The following is a 23,574-nucleotide window of genomic DNA, read 5'->3' on the forward strand; positions in this document are numbered from 1 at the left end:
TCTGCTGATTCACTGCACATGCTCTGTGCTGCTGTCACTTACTGAGCTTAGGGACCCACTCACAATATACAGTATACATATGGGCAGATTTATCAAAGGTCGAGACGAATTAAAAAAAATCTAATTTCGAGCTATTTCTTGTGTACTTCGACTAGGGAATAGTCCAAATTCGATTTGAATTTGAAAAAAATTAGAACATTTGAATATCGAAATTTATCATGTCATGTCTTTAAACATTCGACTTCCACCATTCGCCATCTGATAAAACCTGTGAATTGCTGTTTTAGCCTATGGGGGACCTCCTAGAACCTATTTGGACTTAAAAAAAACTAAAATTTTTGGGAAAAACTTCAATTCGAATTCGATCAAATTCGCTATTTCTTCGTTTCGTACGATTCTAATTCGGCCGAATACAGACCTATTCGGCCAAAAACAAACTTCGACTTAATTTCGGTTGGTCATTCTGAATTCGAATTTCGACGTTTTTCAGATTCGAACCTTGATAAATATGCCCCATAGAATATACATGTCACAATATAAGGCTGATTAGTAATTAATACAGATAATTACTACATGGCAGCACAGAAACCAGCGCAACTAGCATCAGAATTTAAGAATCAGCCCTGTAGCATCAGCTTATATTACAGATCTCATTTTCTGCTGGAAAATTTGCAACAACCCCTAAGCTTAGCTTCTCAACAGCTGCTCAGAGCCCACTGAGCATGTGAGTGTCACAGACACTTTCCAAGATGGTGACCCCCTGTGACAAGTTTGAAGTCCTGGATCATTGCTGCTATTGGCAAGCTGAAAATTTAGGCTGGTGCAGTATATAAAATATGGCATTTTTAGCCACATTCATTTTTAGGGTTTAGTTCTCCTTTAAATAAAGCATCAAGCTCTGTGCTGACTGCAGTTCAGCAGGTCCAACAGCAAAGTAAGAATACAGAGTAATAGCACAGGGAATCGCCCATGCTGTGGAATATATTGTTTATGGCTCCTTATAGTTGGCCATCCTCTACACAATGCTGGGCTTCTAAGCCTTGTCCTACCTAGATTTCTATATGGGATTATAAAAACAATCAACGGACAAGAGTAACGTAAATTGGCTGCATAACAAACCTATAAGTGTCTGTAATCAGCACAGTCCATTTAGAGGGAACCAAGAACTTCTAAATACTGGATCTCTGCCGGCATCCACTTCCAGTTCAGCTGCTTCTGACATACATCACTATATAAAGCAGCTATAAGCAGAAAGAGGACTTCAACATATCCAAGGAAAGCCCGTGGGACTTCTCTACTGCCTACAGCACAATTCCCATTCAAATGAGTGGGATCATGGCTACGCTAGGCTCTAGCACAGTCTGCTGCAGAGATGGGCATATTAATCACTGTACATCTTCCTGAGAGGACATGGCCAATCACAGACTGCCATACATCTTCACCTGCACAGTCTATTATGTCTTCATAGGGACACAACTGCAAATGTAAGTTGAAAGATCTCCTTTGCAACTGGTCTTCATTTTTATGGGTTTAACATAATATTGTGCTTCCAAATGCTTCTTTCCAGCATGCAGTTGAATATTAAGTGGGGGGTTTAACCTTTACCTTTTAGTATGTAATATAATGTTCTTTTCCCTGTAACTTTGCATTTTGTTTTAATCATTTTTTTTATAGTTTTTTTAATGATTTGCCTCTCTTCTTTCCAGCTTTCCAGCCAAAAATGATTGCGCTGTGAGGCTACAATGATATTGTTATTCTGACTTTTTACTATGTATGTTTCAATTAAGGCCCTCGTTTATTCATATTCCAGTCTTTCCTTCAAGCCACTGCCTGGTTGGTAGGGTAAATGAGACCCTAGCAACCAGAAATACCAAATGGAGAGCTGTTAAACAAAAAGCTAAAAATAAAAAAAATAAAAAAGAAAGACCAACTGCAGATTGTCTACATCATATTAATTTTAAAGTTGAACTACACAGTGTATTCATACCACAATGTCTAGGTTGATTAGCACATCAAAGTGCTGAATTACGTGTACAAGCAGAAGTAATTTAAGGAGTTAAAACAGTTTGTGAAGCCGCTTACTTACAAAGCGCCATGAAATATTTGGACTTTATCCCAGGTTTGATATAACCGTAATCCATGAACTGTAACAGGTCAATCCTGTCACAGTCATTTCCACTTGCGGCAGAGCCTGTCTGTACCCATGTACTTTTCTGTTATTTATTCTGCACTTTGGAATTGTGAAACCTGGTCTCTCAAGCATTCCAGCACTAGATATAATAATTATAAACATTCTTATGCCTGAAATGAAGACTCTGCTTATCACATGGCACCAACACAAGGGCAGGATGTTATTAAAAATTAGCTAAACACGATCAGAAAAGATTAAACTGTAGGAATATTGCTTTAGTTAACGACTTCTCCATCTCTAATGAGCATTAGACCAATCAAACTCAATGAAATCACATCAGAAGGGAGTAGAGACTTACAGGTGAGGGAGATTTAACCTAAGGCTTTGAACCCTACAATGGATCCCCATGTTGCTGAGAGTGGGTCACCCACCATTCCACTGAATAATACAACAGAATTTCACCTTTGCTTTCAAATGCATGTGGGGAGAAAGGATAATTATTTTATCATTTGCTCCAGTGCCAACAAAAATAAATAAATAAAACGATAAAGCGACAATAAATCTCTCCCTAATTTCCTTTCATCAGATGAATTTATATAACTTGACTATTTGGCTAATGATGGGATCCCTGTTTCTGGCCAACTATTATAGGTGGTGCTTGCTATTGATATATTTCTTATTCATTATGAGCCCATGCACTACCTCATTAGAAACTACCGTTTAAAGGAGAACTAACCCCTAAAAATGTATGTGACTAAAAATGGCATTTTTTATACTATACTGAACTTATTGCACGAGGCTAAAGTTTCAGCTTGTCAATAGCAGCAATGATCCAGGGCCTTAAAACTTGTCACAGGGGGTCACCATCTTGGAAAGTGTCTGTGACACTCACATGCTCAGTGGGCTCTGAGCAGCTGTTGAGAAACTAAGCTTAGGGGTTGTCGCAAATTTTTAAGCAGAAAATGAGGTTGGCCTGTAATATATACTGATACTACAAGGCTGATAATTAAATTCTGATGCTAATTGCACTGGTGTCTATGCTGCCATGTAATAATTATCTGTATTGATTACTAATCAGCCTTATATTGTGACATTTCTATTCTATGTGTACTGTATATTGTGAGTGGGTCCCTAAGCTCAGTAAGTGACAGCAGCACAGAGCATGTGCAGTGAATCAGCAGAAAAGAAGACGGGGAGCTACTGGGGCATCTTTGGAGACACAGATCGTCCTGCTAAGGACTGTGGTTGCCTTGGGCTGGTACAGAAGTCCAAAACATAATGTACAAAATTTCTACCTACTTATTTAGTTAAGCTTTAGTTCCCCTTTAAGGGCTGTGATTATTTGCAAGTAATGTATCCCTCTGTAAAACAGGCCAAGCAATAAAACAGCATACAACCAAAGTTTTGGAATTTTAACAAAAATGTATAAATATCTGCCTACCCCAATATATTTAAGATATAAAATAATATAAAAATGGAGAATCAGAGATCCTGGGTACAATAAAATGTACACAACAGTTAAAAAAGCTACTTGGGCCCATATCAATACGATTACAAAACGTAAACATTTCTGCACTTTGAGGATAAAGGACCAGAAAAGTAAAAATTAATATAAATAAGATTTGAGGGGAATCGGTATTTCATGGAAGGAAAGTGCTTTTTAGAATATATTCTTCACCAATGCTTTGAACACAATGAGGAAGGCAGAAGAACTGACGCTCAGGTCTGCTTTGGAAGGATATAAAACTTTGAGGTTTCCTTCCATGTCTGTGACACGCACTTGTTCCACTATGAGTTGAGTGGCAGACCCTGTGTTAGGATTATCATTGGCCGCTGGCTGATCCAATGCTTCAGGCTCAGAGTTTGAAACGGCTTCCGGCTCTTTGTTTTCCAATGTAAACTGATGGAGCTCTGCCATTTTCTGGAAACAGTATAACAAATGGTAATTACATATTTAGCATTTATCACATGTTGTATGCGATTACAACTCGGTAATACTTAGAAATTCTGGGCACAGAGCAAAGCTTCAGTTCCATGAATACGTAAACAATAAGCCGTAACCCACAATCATACTGGGTTAGAAAGATAAACACTGCTGGCTGAGATATTCCATGTCTAAGGTGCAGATTGAATGTCACAAACGTTATTACTCTCGGAAAGGAAATATATTTCCACACCAAGTGAAAGTCTTTTAACAGTTCAAGGAATGAAAAACTAAACCTTCTTTCCTGCCATTATCAAGCTGATCACTTACATTGTGTTCCAGCTAATACCCAGAGCCGCCCGTATCACATATACCCGAAACAATTACTAGGCTGGATCAAAATACACACGCCAACAGCTCTTGCTATGTTCTGCTGGGTCAGCAAGGGGAAAGAAACAATCTACTGTTGAGCTATACCATGGGATAAAATTGGACTATTCCATAAAAAGATGAAAATGTAAGGAAAAAAGGAACCATAACACTAATACTTTTATAGTTGCTCAGAGATACCAGGGTCATTATAAGCAACTTAGCTAGCCCACTTCCAGACTAATGCAGCTTGCTTGATTTTCACATTGCAGCACTTGGGGCTGTGTTTGATTCTGACAAGGGCATTATCTACAATGAATGTGTATCCTTTTACTGAATGGTTTTCCTACCAGACTTTAATAACATACAGGCGGGTTATTTGGCCCCTGATAAAAAAGACCATAATGGGACTAAAAGTAATAGGGACCATAGATGCTCCACTGGTGTTGAGATTTTATGTGAATGATGTCCTGTATATAATCAGCTGTTTAACACTGTGGGGCAGATTTATTAAGGGTCGAATTGAACATTTTAATTAGAATTTTCAATTTTTTTCTTAAATTCCAATTGTGAATTATCCAAACTCGATTCGAGTTTTATTTCGAATTTCAAGATTAATCACACTCTGGCCCTTTAAGAACTCAAATTAGACTATTCACCACCTAAAACCTGCCGAGTGTAATGGAAACAGAAGTTTCTTACCTCCAAGATGGCGACGGCGTCCAAGATGGCGACGGCGTCCAAAATGGCGACTCCTTCCTTCCCCACGTGGATCCTGCTGGTCGCAGTGTGATGACGTCGGCTTCCTCTCGCCCACCGATTGGTCGCCGGCGACGGAATGGTCGCCGGCGTCAGAACGTGCGTCGGCGTCACGGCGATAGCGTCTTGACGCCGACGTCAGCGTCATGACGTCATCGCGTCCAAATCTTGGTGCCAAACCTTGCCTATTTAAACCCCTTGGACACTACAGTTGTTGCCCAAGTATAGGTTCATCTTCGTGATTCCTGGGTGTTATATTATTGACTGATTTCTTGTGTATCTACCTTGCCTGTTATTCGGATTGACCCTTTGCTGCCTGGATTGAACCCTTTGCCTGTACCTCGACTATTCTCCTGCCTGATCCCTTTGTACCACGAACTCGGTGACTACCTGCCTCCTCCTTGGTCCGCACTCCAACTGCGCCTTCGGGCCCTTACACCGAGTTCATGTACAAGTCAATGGGAGAGGTGCAGGGACCAATTTGGACAGGTTATGAGCCTTCTTGAAATTCAAGTTTTTTTTCTGAGAAAGGTCGGGAATATTCGTCTGAGTTTTAGATATTCGATTTTCTTTATCAATAACCCCCCCGGGCGAATTTCAAGTATATTTGAATTTAACAGAGTTTGAAAAAAACTTAAGACAGAAAAGGATCGCTCCGTGGAGCTAACTGGTATAACCCCGAGCCGGTGCAGTTTTCTGCTGATAGGAGCACCGGCCCGGGGATTCAGATAAGTCACTACAATCACTTGGCGGTGCCTAAAATTTGGCACCCGCAAGTGCAGGATCCCTTTCCTTCTCCTTTAAGCAATTTCCATTTATCTGCAACTGAGTGGGACTGGAGAGAACTACATATTTTTTGTTTGTGTCAGTTGTCGGAAAGGAAACTGTTTCATCAGTTCTTGGTTCAGTCCCTGATGTGACAATATTATGGTAGTTTTACATGTGCTTATTTGTCTGTATTCTACCACTGCAACGTCTAATAAGATTTGATATTGGATCCCAATGGATTAAGTCATTTGCTCTATACATTAAAAAAAGCAAGTGCATTGAGAATGTTTCCTTAAGAATCACTCTGAGAGTTGCCTCCTGAGAATTGTATTTTCTGGTTTATATCACACACACATAATGCTGAGAATGAAATACTTACAAGGATGAGTGTGTCTAAAACATCTTTGCAGATCTGCAGGCTGGTACTGCTTGTTACTTCCACAAAGACATCTTTGGTGCTTTTCCAGATCTTGCAACATGAAATCCATAATTAAAAAGGATTCAAATAACTACAGAACAAGCCTCTGGAATTAAGTGTTCAGGTATGGGATCCATTATCCGTAAACCTATTAACCAGAACGTTCTGAATTACGGAAAGGTTGTCTCCCATAGACTCCATTTTAACTAAATCTACATTTTTAAAAATGATTTCCTTTTTTTCTGTTATAATAAAACATTGTTCTTTTGTTTGGCTGCTGGGGGGGGAGGGAGGGGGTGATATTACTCCAACTTGCAGTACAGCAGTAAAGAGTGATTGAAGTTTATCAGAGCACAAGTCACATGACCAGGGGCAGCTGGGAAATAGACAAAATGTCTAGCCCCATGTCAGATTTCAAAATTGAATATAAAAAAATCTGTTTGCTCTTTTGAGAAATGCTGCTGGAGCAGCACTATTAACTGATTCATTTTGAAAAAAATTTTTTTTCCCATGACAGTATCCCTTTAAGTGTGTGTCATTCAAGGTGGTCTGTATACAATGTCCACTATTGTAACATTAGCCCAAGTCAAGTTATAAATCAGGAAATCATTTTATCTGCATGCAGCTTAAATGGATCTGCAGTGTCTGTACTTTCTATGAGATATGAATAATATTCTAGCTATGATCCTTAACTGGTGTATAGTGTATGGAAAGTTACACTTTTAAAGTGGCCATAGACAAACCAATAATATTGTATGAAACTAATTTTCCCACCAGGAGACGAGCCGACCAATATAAGCAGAAGACTTGGATATCGGTCGGCTCGTCGATTGTGCTGGCTGGAAAATTTTGATTGGATGCCGCACCCAAACATCGGCCATTGTTAGTGCTGAATCGTCAAATAAAGGTAGAATTCTATTGTTTCTATCTGTATATCTGCCGATTCACCTCTACATGTGTATATTGAAACAAACAATCTTTCTTGGAAAAAATGTTTTCCAGGAAAGATCATATTTGTAACGTCTATGGCCACCTTTAGTTACATGCTAGTGATATTGCTAGTCACTGTGCAATATCACTGTGCCAACAAAAAGATTTTTGTTGAAATGAAGTGTACAAGCCAAGAGTTCTGAATCTACAGTTTTCTACAGTTTTCTACAGTTTAACAGTAACTAAAAAAGAAGTGCTAAACTACACGTTATACTAATAACATGGCAAGAGATAAAAAGGATAAAACAGGTAAAAATAATAAGTTTGTGTTTAGAAATACAGAAATAGCCAGCACTCGGTATTGACCAGCTGCTATATGCCAGCACTTGGTATAACCCACATTCTGGAGTTGACCAGCTACTATAAACAATAAAAAGCCAATATTTGTACACAAAGAGAAAGAGAAAAATTGGCAGAGCACAGTTTGCCTTACAAAATAATTATATAAAAAAATAAGATCTTTGTACCACACTTTGGCAAAAATATGTAAGCTCACATGCCACGTCAAGGCCCTCATTGTACGTGAGGGGTTTGATGTAGCATGTGAGCTTACATATTTTGGCCAAAGTGTGGTACAAACACCTCCTTTTTTGTAATAATTGTTTTTAAAGGCAATCTTTCTCTTTGTGTTTAGAAATGCACTTACAATTAGCAGGTCAGAAAGCAAACCTTACCTTCAATTTACTTTTGAACTTGTGCACAAAATTCATGCAAATAAACAATATATTTGGTTTGTGTTTTTGGCTGTTGCAAGTCATTGATACTGGAAGATTCCCAGAAGGTTTGGACTTCTTTTGTAAGTGTTTCCCGATTCCTCCAGAGCGGAGGTTATACAATCCTCAGCCTTTTGCCCCGCTCGGGCTTCCTTATTGTGTGCAAGGCTCTCCTTTTGGTGCCGGAATCACTCCGGTTTTGTTACTGATGTAACCGCTCTGGAGGAATCCGGAAACGAGAGGAGGGAGCTGCGGAGTCTCGGCACAGGGAACTAGGCTGCTAGGTGATTGCCATTGCAAAGGCAGCAGTTCGCCTTGGGGATGTGCGGAGAGAGCCAGACAGCATTGGGCAGGGCCCTGCCATTCATAAACATGCCGGCCAGCTGGTTCACCTTCCGAAGGCAGGCTATTTTTGATGTTACTGGTCCTTTAAGTAAAGCAACAGAATTATTTGTGTCACTGCCATCTAATAGCACAGCTACTGTGTGTGTGCGCGCTGCCAGTCCATATGCAGCTTGTAAATCCAAAAAGGGACCAGAATTATAGAATATATAGCACCAGCACATTGGTATGTTTATGTCAGAGCAGTAAATTCTACGGCAGATGGCACTGAAAAAGTTAACCTATTGTATGTAATGTGCATTGATGCTTTCATTCCTATAAGAATAAAAATAAACACCTATACAGTTGGATAAGCGCTATATACCATTTAGCATTAGATACGAACATTAAATATATTGGGCATAAAAAAAGTGCAACAAAATGAACATATACACAAAGTGGAAATATTATGCCTTCTAGAAATTACAAATAACACTCCAAAATGCCTATATACAATATGTAAAACGGGAGATATTCATTTTTGCCTTTGTGCAGGACTCAGTAGCAGGGGCAACGTTTACTAATTGAAGATGCAGGCGTTTCAGAAGGGACAGTACAACTGAAATAGATATGGATAACCCCATAAGAAGCTTTGATTACTAGGTGGGAGAATATTTCTTAGTTCGATGCCTTCTACATGCTCATCGAAGTGCTTATAGCCTGAATATGTGGCAGATCACCTTTCTAAGCAAAAAAGTGCCACAGTGACACCCCTGTCTGCCATAACTTCAAACAGCTCGGCTATGTTTACTTTTATGTTCTAGAAATGGCATTAAAAGAAAAATTAATTGACTGCCCCCCCGAAGCAAATCAGCAGACATTACCTAACCCTGGAAACTATGCAGTGATGCAACTGATTGTTCTGTAGGTGCTGTACTTCTTCCACTTCTACACTCCCCTTCTTGTGTGATAATAGGAGTTCCTATACTAGTACAGAATATATTGATTATGTGCCTTCACCCTACTACAGATAAAGGGCAGCTGGAAAGCTGAGTTCACAGCAATGAGGTCCAGATCAAGCAAACACAGGTTTCTAGCAGGTTGTTATGTAACTACCGATTAACAGTGGAATCTTTCTCCAAAGATTACATTGCTAACATATTCTATGATCACGCGTATATAGTTTCAGCGCTGAACAAACATCTTTTTCCCCCACAGCCCTGAGAGTAAAAGCAGGAATAAAAGTTTTGTGTGGGAAAGTCATATGCTCACACCATCAGCCTATCAAACACAAAAGTTTAAATACGTAGCATATTCTGCTATCAGGCCCAACCTGTATGTTATGGTCAACAAATCCAAGACAACAGCACGCTGCAGAACTTTAACAGCAGGTTTAACTAAAGTAAATAATGACTTTACTAGAAAGTTATACATTATTATAGCTGCACCGTATCTCATTAAAGCAGTTCTTAACCTTTGAATTAATTATTCGTATGATGTAGACAATTATGTAGACAATTATGTCTAATCAGTCTACATTTTCCCATTTTTCATGCAGCTGCTTTTTAATACCAGCTTGCTGAAGCCAACAGATTTGATGCAACAATGGCCGACATGTCATTAATTGAACAAGAAGAAAACACAAATAAGAGCTAACCCCACCAGTAAGACCTTATCTATAGTTTATTTACAGTACCCGACAGCAACACCAAAATATGAAAGTAGTTTAAATTAGTGATGCACCGAATCCACTATTTTGGATTCAGCCGAACCCCCGAATCCTTCACGAAAGATTCGGCCGAATACCGAACCCGAATTTGCATATGCAAATTAGGGATGGGTAGGGAAAATTTTTTTACTTCCTTGTTTTGTGACAAAAAGTCATGTAATTTCCGTCCCCGTCCTTAATTTGCATATGCAAATTAGGATTCGGATTCGGTTCGGCCGGGCAGAAGGATTCGGGCGAATCCGAATCATGCTGAAAAAGGCCAAATCCTGGCCGAATCCCAAACCGGATCCTGAATTTGGTGCATCCCTAGTTTAAAGGAATGAAAATATAATGTACTGTTGTCCTCCAGTTGAAAAACTGGTGGGTTTGATTCAGAAAGACTACTATAGTTTATATAAACAAGCTGATGTGTAGCCATGGGGGCAGACATTCAAGCACAGGATACATAGTAAATAGCAGATAAGTTCTGAAGAATCCCATTGTATACTACAGAGCTTATCTGTTATCTGCTGTGTATCCTATGTCCTTTCTCAGCTTTGAATGGCTGCCTCCATGGTTACACAGCAGTTTGTTTATATAAACTATTGTAGAGCTTCTGAAGTAAACACACCAGTTGTACCAGTGTAGCGCAACGGTAGATTATATTTTCATTACTTTAAAACACTTTCATGATTTGGTGTTACTGTTCCTTTAATTCATTAGTTCATGCTCGCAACTATTGCTTTATATGACGACAACTAGGCACTGAGCTATACAATCAATAATTAGACGGTGGCAAAGGCAGCTGCAGGGGGGAGTCTCACATTTATGGTGATCCCATTTAGTTACATATTGTTGCATTGTTCTATTATTTCATAAATCAGATTTTAATAAATCATACTTGATTGATTCTTACCGCTTCTCTGATAATTAAAGCCTCAGCAATGGTACAGTAGTATGAATTATACATTCCCTATATAAATAAAACAGGTGTAGGGGACATAAATATAAAACAGGTTTGTTAAAAAACAGAAGCATATGACAATTCAAGCTCACACTATGGATTCTGAGAAAATTTTTACCAACTTGTGTAGTCCAGAGACATTCTGTCGCTTTTTCTGCTTCCTTTGCTCCTCTGCTTCAAACTGCAGCTGCCGAACAAGATCCTTTGCATCGATTTCTTTGCGACCCAAGGGTACAACCTGCATAAATACACAGGAGCACCCCCCCGACACACAAAGTTTAGATTTCAATCAATGACAAAACATAAGTATTAGTAAAAAAAAAGCATGGTTTGACATTATAGAATTAGAAAAACAGACTCTTTGTCAGACTTCGATGTCTGATGAAACGTTATGTTTGAATGGACAGGCAGATCTAAAGTTTTAAACTAGAAACATATAGGGGCAAATTCCCTAACCAGCGAAAATTCATCATTGACGGCTTCGCAGACATCGCAACACTTCACCAGGCGTAAATTTGCTAGGACAACGCTAATTCACTAAAATGCAAAGTTGCGTCCAAGGCGATGAACGCTGGCAAATTTTCACTATCGTTACTTCAGCAATCAAGCGAAGATGCGCTAGCGTTGCCTAATTTGCACACAGCGGGAAATGATAAAGTTGAATGGATGTACTGTATATGTTGAAGCAAATACATTACATAAGTCCAGGGAACCTTAATAAAGGAAATAGAGTTGTTATAATGCCCTACACATGAGCCCACTGTATAGTTTATGTTCCATATGTTAGAAAATGGAGGGGGGAACCCAGTTGCCCAAAAAAATTTTTACGAGCCTTTGCAGGCTATCACTCAGAAAAAAGGAAAAGACCCAAGTGTTTTTTGGAAGTCCTATGCACTCCATTGCACTTCATCTGGTCTGAGCTGGCGAAGGCAAGTCTGGCGCCTGGCGATAGAGTGCGAATGATCGCTAGCGTCTGTCTCTTTTGCTAGCGAAGTTATGCCTGTGCCCATTAGTAAATCCTCAAAGTTCCTGAATGACTTCATGCTGACGAATTTTCACCAGCGTTAGTCACTTTGCCCTTTAGCAAATCTGCCCCATAGAGTAGGGATGCACCGAATCCACTATTTTGGTTTCGGCCAAACCCCTGAATCTTTTCTGAAAGATTCGGCCGAATACCGACCCCTAATTTGCATATGCAAACTAGTGAGGGGGAGGCAAAAAGAGTAAAACATTTTTTTACTTCCTTGTTTTGTGACAAAAAGTCACATGATTTTAAGGATTCGGAATCGGTTTAATTGGATCAAACATAATCCAGATATCCTAACATACAGCAGAATCACTTGAGATCCGACTGCTAAGCCAACAGCTAAGCAGAGCAGATCACGAGTGAATCGGTGCATGCACAGCAATTTTAAATATTAAAATCACCCAAAGTAAATACAATACACTTGCAGGATACTTGATTGGGTTAATCCTGCCTTTCATAAAGTAAACAACTTTAATACAGTTCAATGACACTTTGACTCTAGCTTCAAAAATAAACAATACATTGTATTGTGCCAATTTAAACAAAGCATTTCCATAGCACACGTGTTACCTATTCCCAGAAGTTAAGGTGCGTTCTACAGAGCTTAAAGGGAGTCTGTCATGATTTTTATGATTTTATTTCTAAATGACACGATTTACACTGAAAATAATTCAATCTACAATATAACATTTCATTCCTGAACCAGCAAGTGTATTTTTTTTTTTTTAGTTGTAATATTGGTGTGTAGGCAGCCATCTCAGGTCATTTTGCCTGGTCATGTGCTTTCAGCAAGAGCCATTATGGAACTGCTTTCTGGCAGGCTGTTGTTTCTTCTACTAATGTAACAGAATGTGTCGTAGTGGGACCTGGATTTTACTATTGAGTGCTGTTCTTAAATCTACCAGGGAGCGGTTATCTTGTGTTAGCAAACTGCCATCTGGTTACCTTCCCATTGTTGTATTGTTAGGCTGCTGGGGGGGATGATATCACTAGGGATGGGAGAATTTTTTCGCCTTGTTTCACCAAAAAAATGACGCCCATAGACTTGTATGGCTTTGTGAGTCAAAATTAAAAGACGCGCGTCAAAAAAATGTTTTTGACGCCCATAGACTTTAATGGGCGTCGGCGTCATTTCGCCGGCGGCGAATTTTTGGCGAACCGAAATGGGTAAAATTCGTCCCTCAATATCACTCCAAATTGCAGTACAGCAGTAAAGAGTGACTGAAGTTTATCAGAGCACAAGTCACATGACTGAGGGCAGCTGGGAAACAGGCAATATGTGTATTTTTTTATAAATTAAATATAAAAAAATCTGTTTGCTCTTTTGAGAAATGGATTGCAGTGTAGCTTTTGCTGGAGCAGCACTATTAACTGATGCTTTTTTTCCCATGACAGTATCCCTTTAAATTCAGTACAGTTTAAGAAAACAAAAAGACTTTTTAGTAAAGAAAACAACATGGACAGAGTTTGTCTGCAGATGTGTCACCATTATTACATTTGTTGTTGTTTGCCCAGCTGTCTGAAATTTAAGCTACTGCAGAATGAGAATGAGAAAACACCTCTCCTAGCGCTTACATGCCAAATGCAGTTATTGTATCTCCTTCTCACAAAAGAGATCAGATAATACACTGATTACTGAGAACTCACAACTGAATGGAGACAGACAAGTGTTTTGACAGGAGATTGGCTGAGTGACAAGTAAGTGCATCACATGTGGGTTTGTAATTGCATCTATGCTAAGACTGACCTTTCTACTTCTTGCAGCATTCTTCCATGTATGTCTAACACTACAATTATCCAATCTTTTAATAATAAAAGTTATTACATTCAGTGCAATTCACAATCATACCCTGAGGTCTCTGGGTGGTCTGGCGTCATACAATAGAGTTCCTTCCACTAAATGCAAGTCGTGAGTGGCCATAGTAGCTAAAGTCCTTTTATCACACATATCGTCATGGAGCTTGGTCTTAATAGTAAAATATAAAATTACAAGTTAGATAAGTACAATCACCCAGTAAGGAGCAATCATTATCCCAATTACTCTTGTAAATGTGTAGCACCTTTAAAGGAGAAGGAAAGCAACCACAGCAGTTTATCGCCAATAGATTAGCCACAATAATGCAAGCTATAACACCATATTTATTTTGCAGAATGCTTAACCATAACTGAGTAAACAGATCTATAAGCTCTCTGTTTCTTTAGGATAGTAGCTGCCATATTAGGTTGGAGTGAGATCACTTCCTTTTTGTTATATTTAATTTATTTATTCAGTTTTTTTTTTAAAACAAACAATAAAGTACATGATGAAACAATAAAGCAATAAATGTTTTCTCATTACATAATTATCTTTGATTCATATAGTACATTTATATGTAAACATAAATATATACATATACATCATATAAATAGTAATAAAGAAAAAGGCACAACACAAAAACAAAACAAAAAAAATATACTATCACCCCCTTCTTAGTTGTTATAATCCTTCATTCCTTAGAAATTCACGCCATTTTCCCCATAATTTGCAATGTTTACTAATTTTACCTCTTTTTTTGCTATTATTTCCTCTATACCTCTTATTTCTTCAATTTCCTTAATCCATAATATCTTATTTATTGGTGTTTTTGTTTTCCATTTATGTGGTATCATGTTCCTTGCCACAGCTATCCTTAGTTGAATTATTGGGTCTATAATAATTCTCTTCTTTTTATAATCGTATAAAAGTATAATTTGTACTGTGTCTGTATCTGATCTGTGTCTGTGAGATCACTTCCTGTCTGAGTATCTCCCTGCTCATTTTGATAGCTCTGGGCTCAGAATACAGCAGCGAGGGGAGGAGAGATGAGTGAAAGGGAGACAGGAGCAAACTGAGCATGCTCAAGCCCTAGCCCTGAAGGATTAAACTGAAAACAGGAAGTCTGATACAGAAGCCCATGTGTACACAATAGAAGGAAATAAATGCTGTGTTTCTTTTGACAGAGGACTCAGAGCAGCATTACTTTGAAGTTTAACTGGTGTATTTATATATACCTTTCTGATAAAGCTTACTTAATTCTAGCCTTTCCTTCTCCTTTAATAACATATATTAAACATTCTGCCTTCACATTTATATTAAGAGGGAGTCGTATTTTATTTGCCTTATGCATTCAAGAGTACTGTTCATGCCAGCTGATTCATGGGAAGCCAGTTAGATATGTTGGTTTATGGGCACAGTACATCTGTCCCATAGCGCACATGTTTAAAGTTGGAGTCAACCCTTCAAGAAATTTCTATAGTCCTATCCAGCTCTGTTGGCTCCACACACTATTGTTATTTTTAAAACAATCTGACTAATGGACTTGTCACCCATCAAATTATAGACCCGCTTCTTGTGCTACACACATAGAGCACAAAGCTTTCTGAAATGGTAAAAGAGCAGCAAAGCTTAACGAGTACACGGAAAAGTGGATCAGAGAGTACAAGAGCCTCTAGTAAAAGCCTCACAGACATCCAGCCTAAATGAGTGAAGGAAATGGTAAAATACTTTCAGCAGCTTTACTTTGCACTAAACTCCTCATTCTATTGGTAGTAGTCTCTTTTGTAAGATATCCACCCAGCTGTATAGGCACATTTATCAGAATGAATCAATCAATAACTGCTCCATGTAAGCCAATGTGAGTTTTGCACTATATGGATGGGGCCGGAGAATAGGTTTGAGGCTCTATGGCTTATGAAGAATTCAAACAGAATCATCAGAATAATTTACGAGTTGTAAGCCATGTGTTTTCATCCAGTTTTGCAATTGTGCAAGAGCAAACGATGCAGCTGCCTTTGTTTGTATTAAACTATTCCACTCAAGCATCCAGATCCCCTCTACAAATACACTTTAAGACATAGCAAAAGTTGAGAAAATATAGTCTAGATCAAGGATGGGCAACAAGCAGTAAATATTGGTGCCTTTACTAGTTATAGTGATGTGCTGCCACCAAGTGGACAAATTACATTACAGCAATACAAGTCACTAAAAGGTTGTGACAAGTGAAAACTTGCAAAGGCAGTGCCCTACTGCATGATTATGCCCTTTTATTATAATTCTATTTATAATACTACTATACGGTTTCATTTTCTGCAGTGTGTATTGGAGTTTTATTTATTAGGGTTTACTTTCTATTATTCATTCAGATGTATTTCTATAGTTTATCATACCTCCCAACATTTTGGAAGTAAAAAGAGGGACAAAACATTTTTTTCCACACGTAGCGCAGCAATTTTTTTGACCACACCCCTTTCTGTGGCCACACCCCCTAATTACCATGTTTGTTTTACAAAATTTGGCAGGTTATGAAAGTTTGAAAATATTTCTCCTTATCTAAACTGTGTTTTTGTGTCTCAAAATTGTTACAAAGTATCTTATTTGCACCTGTTAGCTGTTCTGGGCTCTCTGCTAAAAGCCAATTAAGTTAGAAAGTTTGTTTCTTTTTCTGGCTGATCAGTGCAGAGAAAAGAAGGACTTTCCGGTACAAATGAGGGACTGCGGGATGAGCTGTCAAAAGAGGGACTGTCCCTCCGAAAAAGGGACAGTTGGGAAGTATGGTTTATATGTAAAATCTGTATATTGCTATGATTAATAAAATATTAAGGTCCCAAAATGCTCTAACATAATGTAGAAAAGCTATCTTGAACAGTAATTGTCTTATTGCAAAGAGCAGGGTTTCATAAACCTTTATTTAAATTGGAATGAGCGTGAGTTTAGTTACCTAAAGTTCAGTATGCTGACCCCCCCCCCACAACTGATCCCAGAATTTCCAATGGTCAGAATGGGCCACTCTGCATGTGTCTAATATGAATGGATATCCATAACAGTGATAAAATGACAGGTACAGAGGCTCAGAGATCCAGTTCTTGGGAGCAGTGATATGTACTTTTCAACAATTTATAACAATACCATGTAAGTGTACAATTGAACCATTAGACATATGTTATCACTAGGCTGATATATCCCTATAATACACAAGAGCCATGAATATCCTCTAAATGATATGCTTATAAACTGTGCTTATTAATGTCATTTCTATCACATGACTGACTGAACTTGTGCATTATAATAAATAAAGTAGCCCCTGTTGCAAAATATGAGGATATTAGAAGTCACTTTGGCCTTGTGTTTTTATATGATCATGGAACTCCTCGGTAACTTATAATATCCTTATATTTTACAAGAGGGGGTACTTTATTCAGTAAATAAGAGCAGCATAAAAGGAAACTCACCTGAGCGGTAAGAAACCTTTTCAGGGCATTGCCTGACCTGAGGTTCATGCCTTTCACCACACAGCACACAATGTATGGACTCACATCTTTTTTACTATAATTGGTGTTGGATTCTCTGATATGTGCAAGATTTTCAGCATCATCTTATTGAGCTCTCCTACATCTTCCTCTTCATCAACCGCACTTTCCTTCTGCTTTCGTTCTTTCTTTTTCTTCTTCTCCTTTCTTCCTTCCCTGCATTCTCTGTCCTTGTTTTACCTTTAACAAACAAGGGAAAGTTGTGCTCACCACTATTTTTTAAAACCATTAGGCGGGGGTGCAATGAGGGTCTGACCACAAAATACATATAGACAAATACAAGAGTCCTCTGCACTCAACCCATTATCAATATATTTAAGACAGCGACATTTTGTGCATACTGCTACTAAAAAATGCCTTACCCTTTAAACAACACAGGGATTGTTTGTCCATATATTGCAATATATTTAAGCTGGCCAACTACGTCAAAGTCATCCCATTTGAAAGCAGCTAGTAAGTTGCAGGTAAAACTTAGTCCCTTTGTAAAATGTATAATGAAGCAATAGAATTCTTAATGAATCAGATGAAAATTGAGCATAGGACTGGCCAGATATGGGATGACTTTGACGTAGTTGGCCAGCTTAAATATATTGCAATATATGGACAAACAATCCCTGTTTTGTTTAAAGGGTAAGGCATTTTTCAGTAGCAGTATGCACAAAATGTCTCTGTCTTAAATATATTGATAATGGGTTGAGTGCAGAGGACCTCTTGTAGTTGACTTGTTTTACCTTTCCCACCTCCTCGCCCACCAACCCCCAGGTACTCAAGCACAGACTTGGCCTGGCACCCATTCACCATCTTTTCCGGCCTTTATCTTTCAGCTTGTTGCCCTTGAAATTTATATCCTTCAGCTTGAGTAAGCACAAATGGGATGTCTGTGAGCAGGTTATTGGAGAAATCAAGGCTCTGGCAGAAACAGAGAGAATGCTCACTACAGTAAACAGAATACCATAACCATATGGGATCACCATTAAAAAAAATATATATATATCTAACTGATCTAAACATATAAATTACACTTAAGGAATTGCTACATGCTTGGAATGGTTAATATGTAAAAATTAAAGGGCATTCAATGCTTAAACATTGTAGTCCCGCTGGGCACAGAAGTCATTTTTAAAATTCTTAAAGGCAACAGCTCAGGCAGTCCCAATGCATGATACACAAAGAATCTAAGCATACGCTGAATACAATGTCTTTTCAGTTCAGCCAGTGATGATCAGCTCAGAGATATATATGGCTCTGTGAACAGTTGATTCCAAATGGCCCCCCTGTGCTGAGCAGACTCTTTACTTAAAGGCCAATAACATTTCTTAACTGTCATGGACTGGGCTTCCTGGGGCAGCAGAGCAAACTGGACCCTTTAACTTTAGAATTATTGGGGGGAGGGGGGAATATAAATAAATACATATTATATATAAATAAATAAATCATATTATATATAAATAAATAAATCATATTATATATAAATAAATGATATAGATATATATCTGGATTACTTTTAAAGGGGTTGTTCAGTAACTTTCATTATGATAGTTCACTGCAATGTGATTGCTAGGGGGCACATTTACTATTGGTTGAATATCGAGGGTTAATTAACCCTCGATATTCGACCATCGAAGTTAAATCCTTCGACTTCGAATATCGAAGTCGAAGGATTTACCGCAATTCCTTTGATCGAACGATCGAAGGAAAAATAGTTCGATCGAATGATTAAATCCTTCGAATCGAACGATTCGAAGGATTTTAATCCATCGATCAAACGATTTTCCTTCGATCCCAAATTGCCTAGAAAGCCTATGGGGACCTTCCCCATAGGCTAACATTGATGCTCGGTAGGTTTTAGGTGGCGAAGTAGGTGGTCGAAGTTTATTTTAAAGAGACAGTACTTCGACTATCAAATGATCGAATAGTCGAATGATTTTTAGTTTGAATCGTTTGATTCGAAGGTCGAACTAGCCAATACTTCGAAATTCTAAGTATTTTTTATTCTAATCCTTCACTCGAGCTAAGTAAATGTGCCCCCTAGAGTCCAAATTGCCATAACAACCATGCATTCTTTTGATAATAAAAATGGAATATGAATAGGAGATGGAAAGTAATAAAAAGTAGCAATAACTTTGTAGCCTTACAGAGCATTGGTTTTTTGAAAGCTGGAAAGAGTCAGAGGAAGAAGGCGAATGATTCAAAAACTATAAAGAAAAAAAAATAACCATTTAAAAAGTTGCTTAGAAGTAGCCATTCTATAACATAATTCAAGTTAACTGAAAGGTGAACCACCCTTATAAGGATTGCAATAAAACCTCCACACTCTCATAATTAATAATCTTGTACAAGTATGAGACCTGTTATCCAGAATGATCAGAACCCAGGACTTTATACAGAAAATCGATCTTTTAGTAATTTAGGTCTTAATACCTTAAGTCTACTAGAAAATCATATTAACATTAAATAAACCCAAAAGGCAGGTTTTGCTTCCAATAGGTAAATTAAATCTTAGTTTGGATTAAGTACAAGGTACTGTTTTAGTATTACAAAGAAACAAGAAATCATTTTTTAAAATGTGAATTATTTGGATAGAATTGAGTCTATGGGAGATGGCCTTTCCATAATTTGGCTCTTTCTGGATAACGGATCCCATACATGTATCATAAATTTGTATTTGTAGAGAATTTTATACGCTGGTCCTTAATCTCTGGGAAACTGTTGGCAAGGCCAGAGCATGTGCAATGAATCAGCAGATTACTGGTGCTTTAATCAGGGATACTTATTTTTTGTCCTTTCTAGGGATGGGCGAATTTGACCCGTTTTGTTTCACCCAAAATTCCCCGCCGGCGAAATGTTTTTTTGACGCGCATATTTTTTTTTGCCGCAAAACGCCATACAAGTCTATGGGCGTCATTTCTTTGGCAAACAAGGCGAAAAAATTTGCCCATCCCTAGTCCTTTCTAATAATAAAAAGCAACTAGTTCATGGAATTGCCTCACCTTGAGCCCAGGCAGCAGGCCAATGTCCGCAGCGAGAGAAGAGGCAACTTCTAACTCATTCCCGGAGACGTCCAACAAGTGCAGGGCCCGCAGCTGTCCAACTGCCGGGGAGGCGCAGCTTGTTACGACACAGGACCAGGTTGTGCAGGTGTATGAGCTGAGCCAGCCCGGGAGGAACCTCTCAGCTGCTCACTTCCGGAGCTTCTCATCCAAACCGAGGACCAGCTCCCGCCACTTCTCGCGCTTTACCTTCTCTAACTCAGCCAACCTGTCGCCCCGACTGCTGCCATGATTGCAATAGGAAGCCCAGTGCACCACGTGTAGGTTGCCTGGAAGTGTGCCTCAGCCAATCATTTTCCAGCCCGGAAGTGTGGCTCAGCCAATCACTCTCCAACCCAGAAGTATGGCTCATTCAATCACTCTCCAGCCCGGAAGTGTGGCTCAGCCAATCACTCTCCAACCTGGAAGTATTGCCCATCCAATCGTTCTCGAGAACTTGTTTCAAGCCATTCCAATTCTTTTATCCCATGATTACTGTATTTCCAAATGGCTCACATGACACGTCAACATGCCTTCAATTAGGCCCGGACTGGCAATCTGTGAGTTCTGTGAGGGGCTTAGGGTTGCCACCTTTTCTGGGAAAAAAATACATGCCCTCCTATATTCTTGCTGTTTTTTCCTATTAATAACATTGGCATCAAGCTTCAAAATAAAATACTGTACTGGCAAGGTGGCAACCCTAGTTGAGGGGCTGCTGTTAGATGCCATAGACAGTCACTGTTGACTAGGGTTGCCACCCTAAAAAATACCGACCTTTCTATATATATTTATCTTTTTTCCCTATTAATAACATTGGGATCAACCATAATTTTTACCGGCTAGGCCAGTAAAATATACAGGCCAGATGGCAACCCTACTGTAGACTGGGGTGGGAGACTGGTTGGGCCTCTGTGTATTTGAAATGCCAGTGCATATTTTGGCTCCTTGTCCAGACCTGCGTTCTTCAATGTGTAGTTTATTCAAGATCCAAACTACGCAACGATTGCACTTTGCCATACCTCCCAACATTTTGGAAATAAAAGGAGGGACAAAAAAAAGTTGACGATATTTTTCTGACCACAACAATTTTTGTGTCCATTGGAGTGTAGAATCAAAGGAATTCCATATGATCTCTTAGTCCATATCCAGACATGTTGGTATTTCTGACCTGGTGCAGTCCTTTCTTAGTCCACATAATTAGCCATAAATCCAAGGCCCAGGTTTAGTCCCTTCTCCAGGGAATTGAAAGTTTCCATTCATTTGTTTGTTGGTCATTTGACCTATGAGCTGAATGGTGTGTATATAACAGAGAACACCACAGCTTCATGGTAATCATCTTGAAAAAGGAACTTAAATGTTCTGAAAGCTTGCTATGATTATATTAGTTTGCCAATAAAGGTATCACCTTTATATCGCTTTTGTTATTTTTTATTTCAAAAGGGTTCCCCTGCAACATTTTTACTGGCTAACATGGTACAGCAACTTTACCTGCTGTTCAGAAACCCAAACAATAATCTGGCCAAAACATGAAAAGCATTTAAAAACTGCGATACTCATTTCAACATGGCTTAGTTACTATCAAGTACAGTTAATTTCTTATTATTACAGATACAAAAAAAAAGCAGATCAATCAAAAATAAGAATGTTTTTTTTCTAAATTAGCATTGTTGTATTTCAGAGCTTTCTGGATAAGTGATTTCTGTATAATAGATCTCATACCTGTAATTAAATGATTAGGCTTAATCACCAAGCAGAATATAGCTAGAGATAGGGTTGCCACCTGTGTGGTTTTGAACTGGGCATGAACTCTTTAATTAAAACATTGGATGGAAATCCAGCCAGTTGTATCTAAGTGATGCAATAATCTTGCCCTGGTGTATTAACTCCACCAACATCATTGTGCCCATCTCTGATGTCATCATGCCTGTTCCTACATCACTGCCCCACACCCAATGTTATCTGCCCTGCCCCCTGTGTTCTGGTTGAGCCATCAGCAAAGGTGGCAACCCTATAGTGGCAGCTGTGGCTTCACATACAGAAATGTACAGTGTAGATTCCGGTCAGCTCCACCTACTTCCAGCTTGCATGCAACAGTGCGTGGTGTGGAAAGCCACTGGCTCAGCCTCAAAAAGAAGCCGGCAAGTTTTAAAAAAATGTTGTTAAATGAATACAAATCAACCTATTATTTTTTTTTAATGCAAATATGGATTGAAAATGTTGCCCAACATCAGACTGTGCCTGTTTGCAACCCCTGTGCCCACTTAATAAAAAGTGCAGCTGGTGACGACAGTTTCTGTAAGTGGACTCACCCAGACCCTTGTGAATTCGGTCACAAGAACACTAAAGCGAACTGGAATTCAGTCAACTAAACAATTGAGACATGGGAAAACTCCGAGGGGACAGCATTTAGGACACCCTTGTGATCACATTCAGGATGTGGAAGAACTCCAGGGTGTGAGGTTCATTCTGCCAGCTGTAAGCAATATTAGAACTAACAGCTTTGTTTTATGGCTTTCAGCATGGGCAGAATGATTCATATAACTGCTTAGACTTAATTAAAAGTACCAAATTGACTTGACAGCTCTACCAGCCTAAACACCTCCTCGGCTCATAACAAAGTTACTAATACGTATATGAAACATGGTCATAATAGTAATTGTGCTGGAGCAGCAGAGATTCAAGTGTGTAAATGCAAATTCCCCTCACTCCTTGCTTCGGGGGTGATACATGGGGGTGGGTTATATTCATGATATTAATAATGTAAGTAACATCCTTAACTCATACTTTCTGCAATCAATAGCTTTTTTCACGCGTACAATTTTTTCTCCAAATCAGGCTTTTGTCAAAAACTAAAAACATTTACTGTGTGTGCCGCAACCAATTAAACCAAACCAGACACTAAATAGGTAAATATGCTTCTTAAGAGCGAAGTGACTAAAGCTGGCGAAACTTTGCCGATTTAATAACGGGCGCTGGCATAAATTCGCTAGCGAAGGAGATAGACTCTAGCGCTATGTCGCACTCTAATGCCAGGCGAATTTTCGCTCTGGCAAATGGACGTAACTACGCAAATTCACTAAGATGTGGATTTTACTGAACGTTACCTCTTGCGCCAGACTTGCCTTCGC

The 23,574-nt window shown here is 38.8% G+C and overlaps 1 pseudogene; it reads right to left on the reverse strand.

Annotated features, from left to right (window-relative positions):
• Nucleotides 1–3,395: 3,395 nt before the first annotated feature.
• LOC108697248 overlaps nt 3,396–23,574 on the reverse strand; it is a 22,416-nt pseudogene continuing 2,237 nt past the window's right edge.

The sequence above is a fragment of the Xenopus laevis genome, chromosome 7S, assembly GCF_017654675.1.
Source record: "Xenopus laevis strain J_2021 chromosome 7S, Xenopus_laevis_v10.1, whole genome shotgun sequence".
Lineage (NCBI taxonomy): Eukaryota > Metazoa > Chordata > Amphibia > Anura > Pipidae > Xenopus > Xenopus laevis.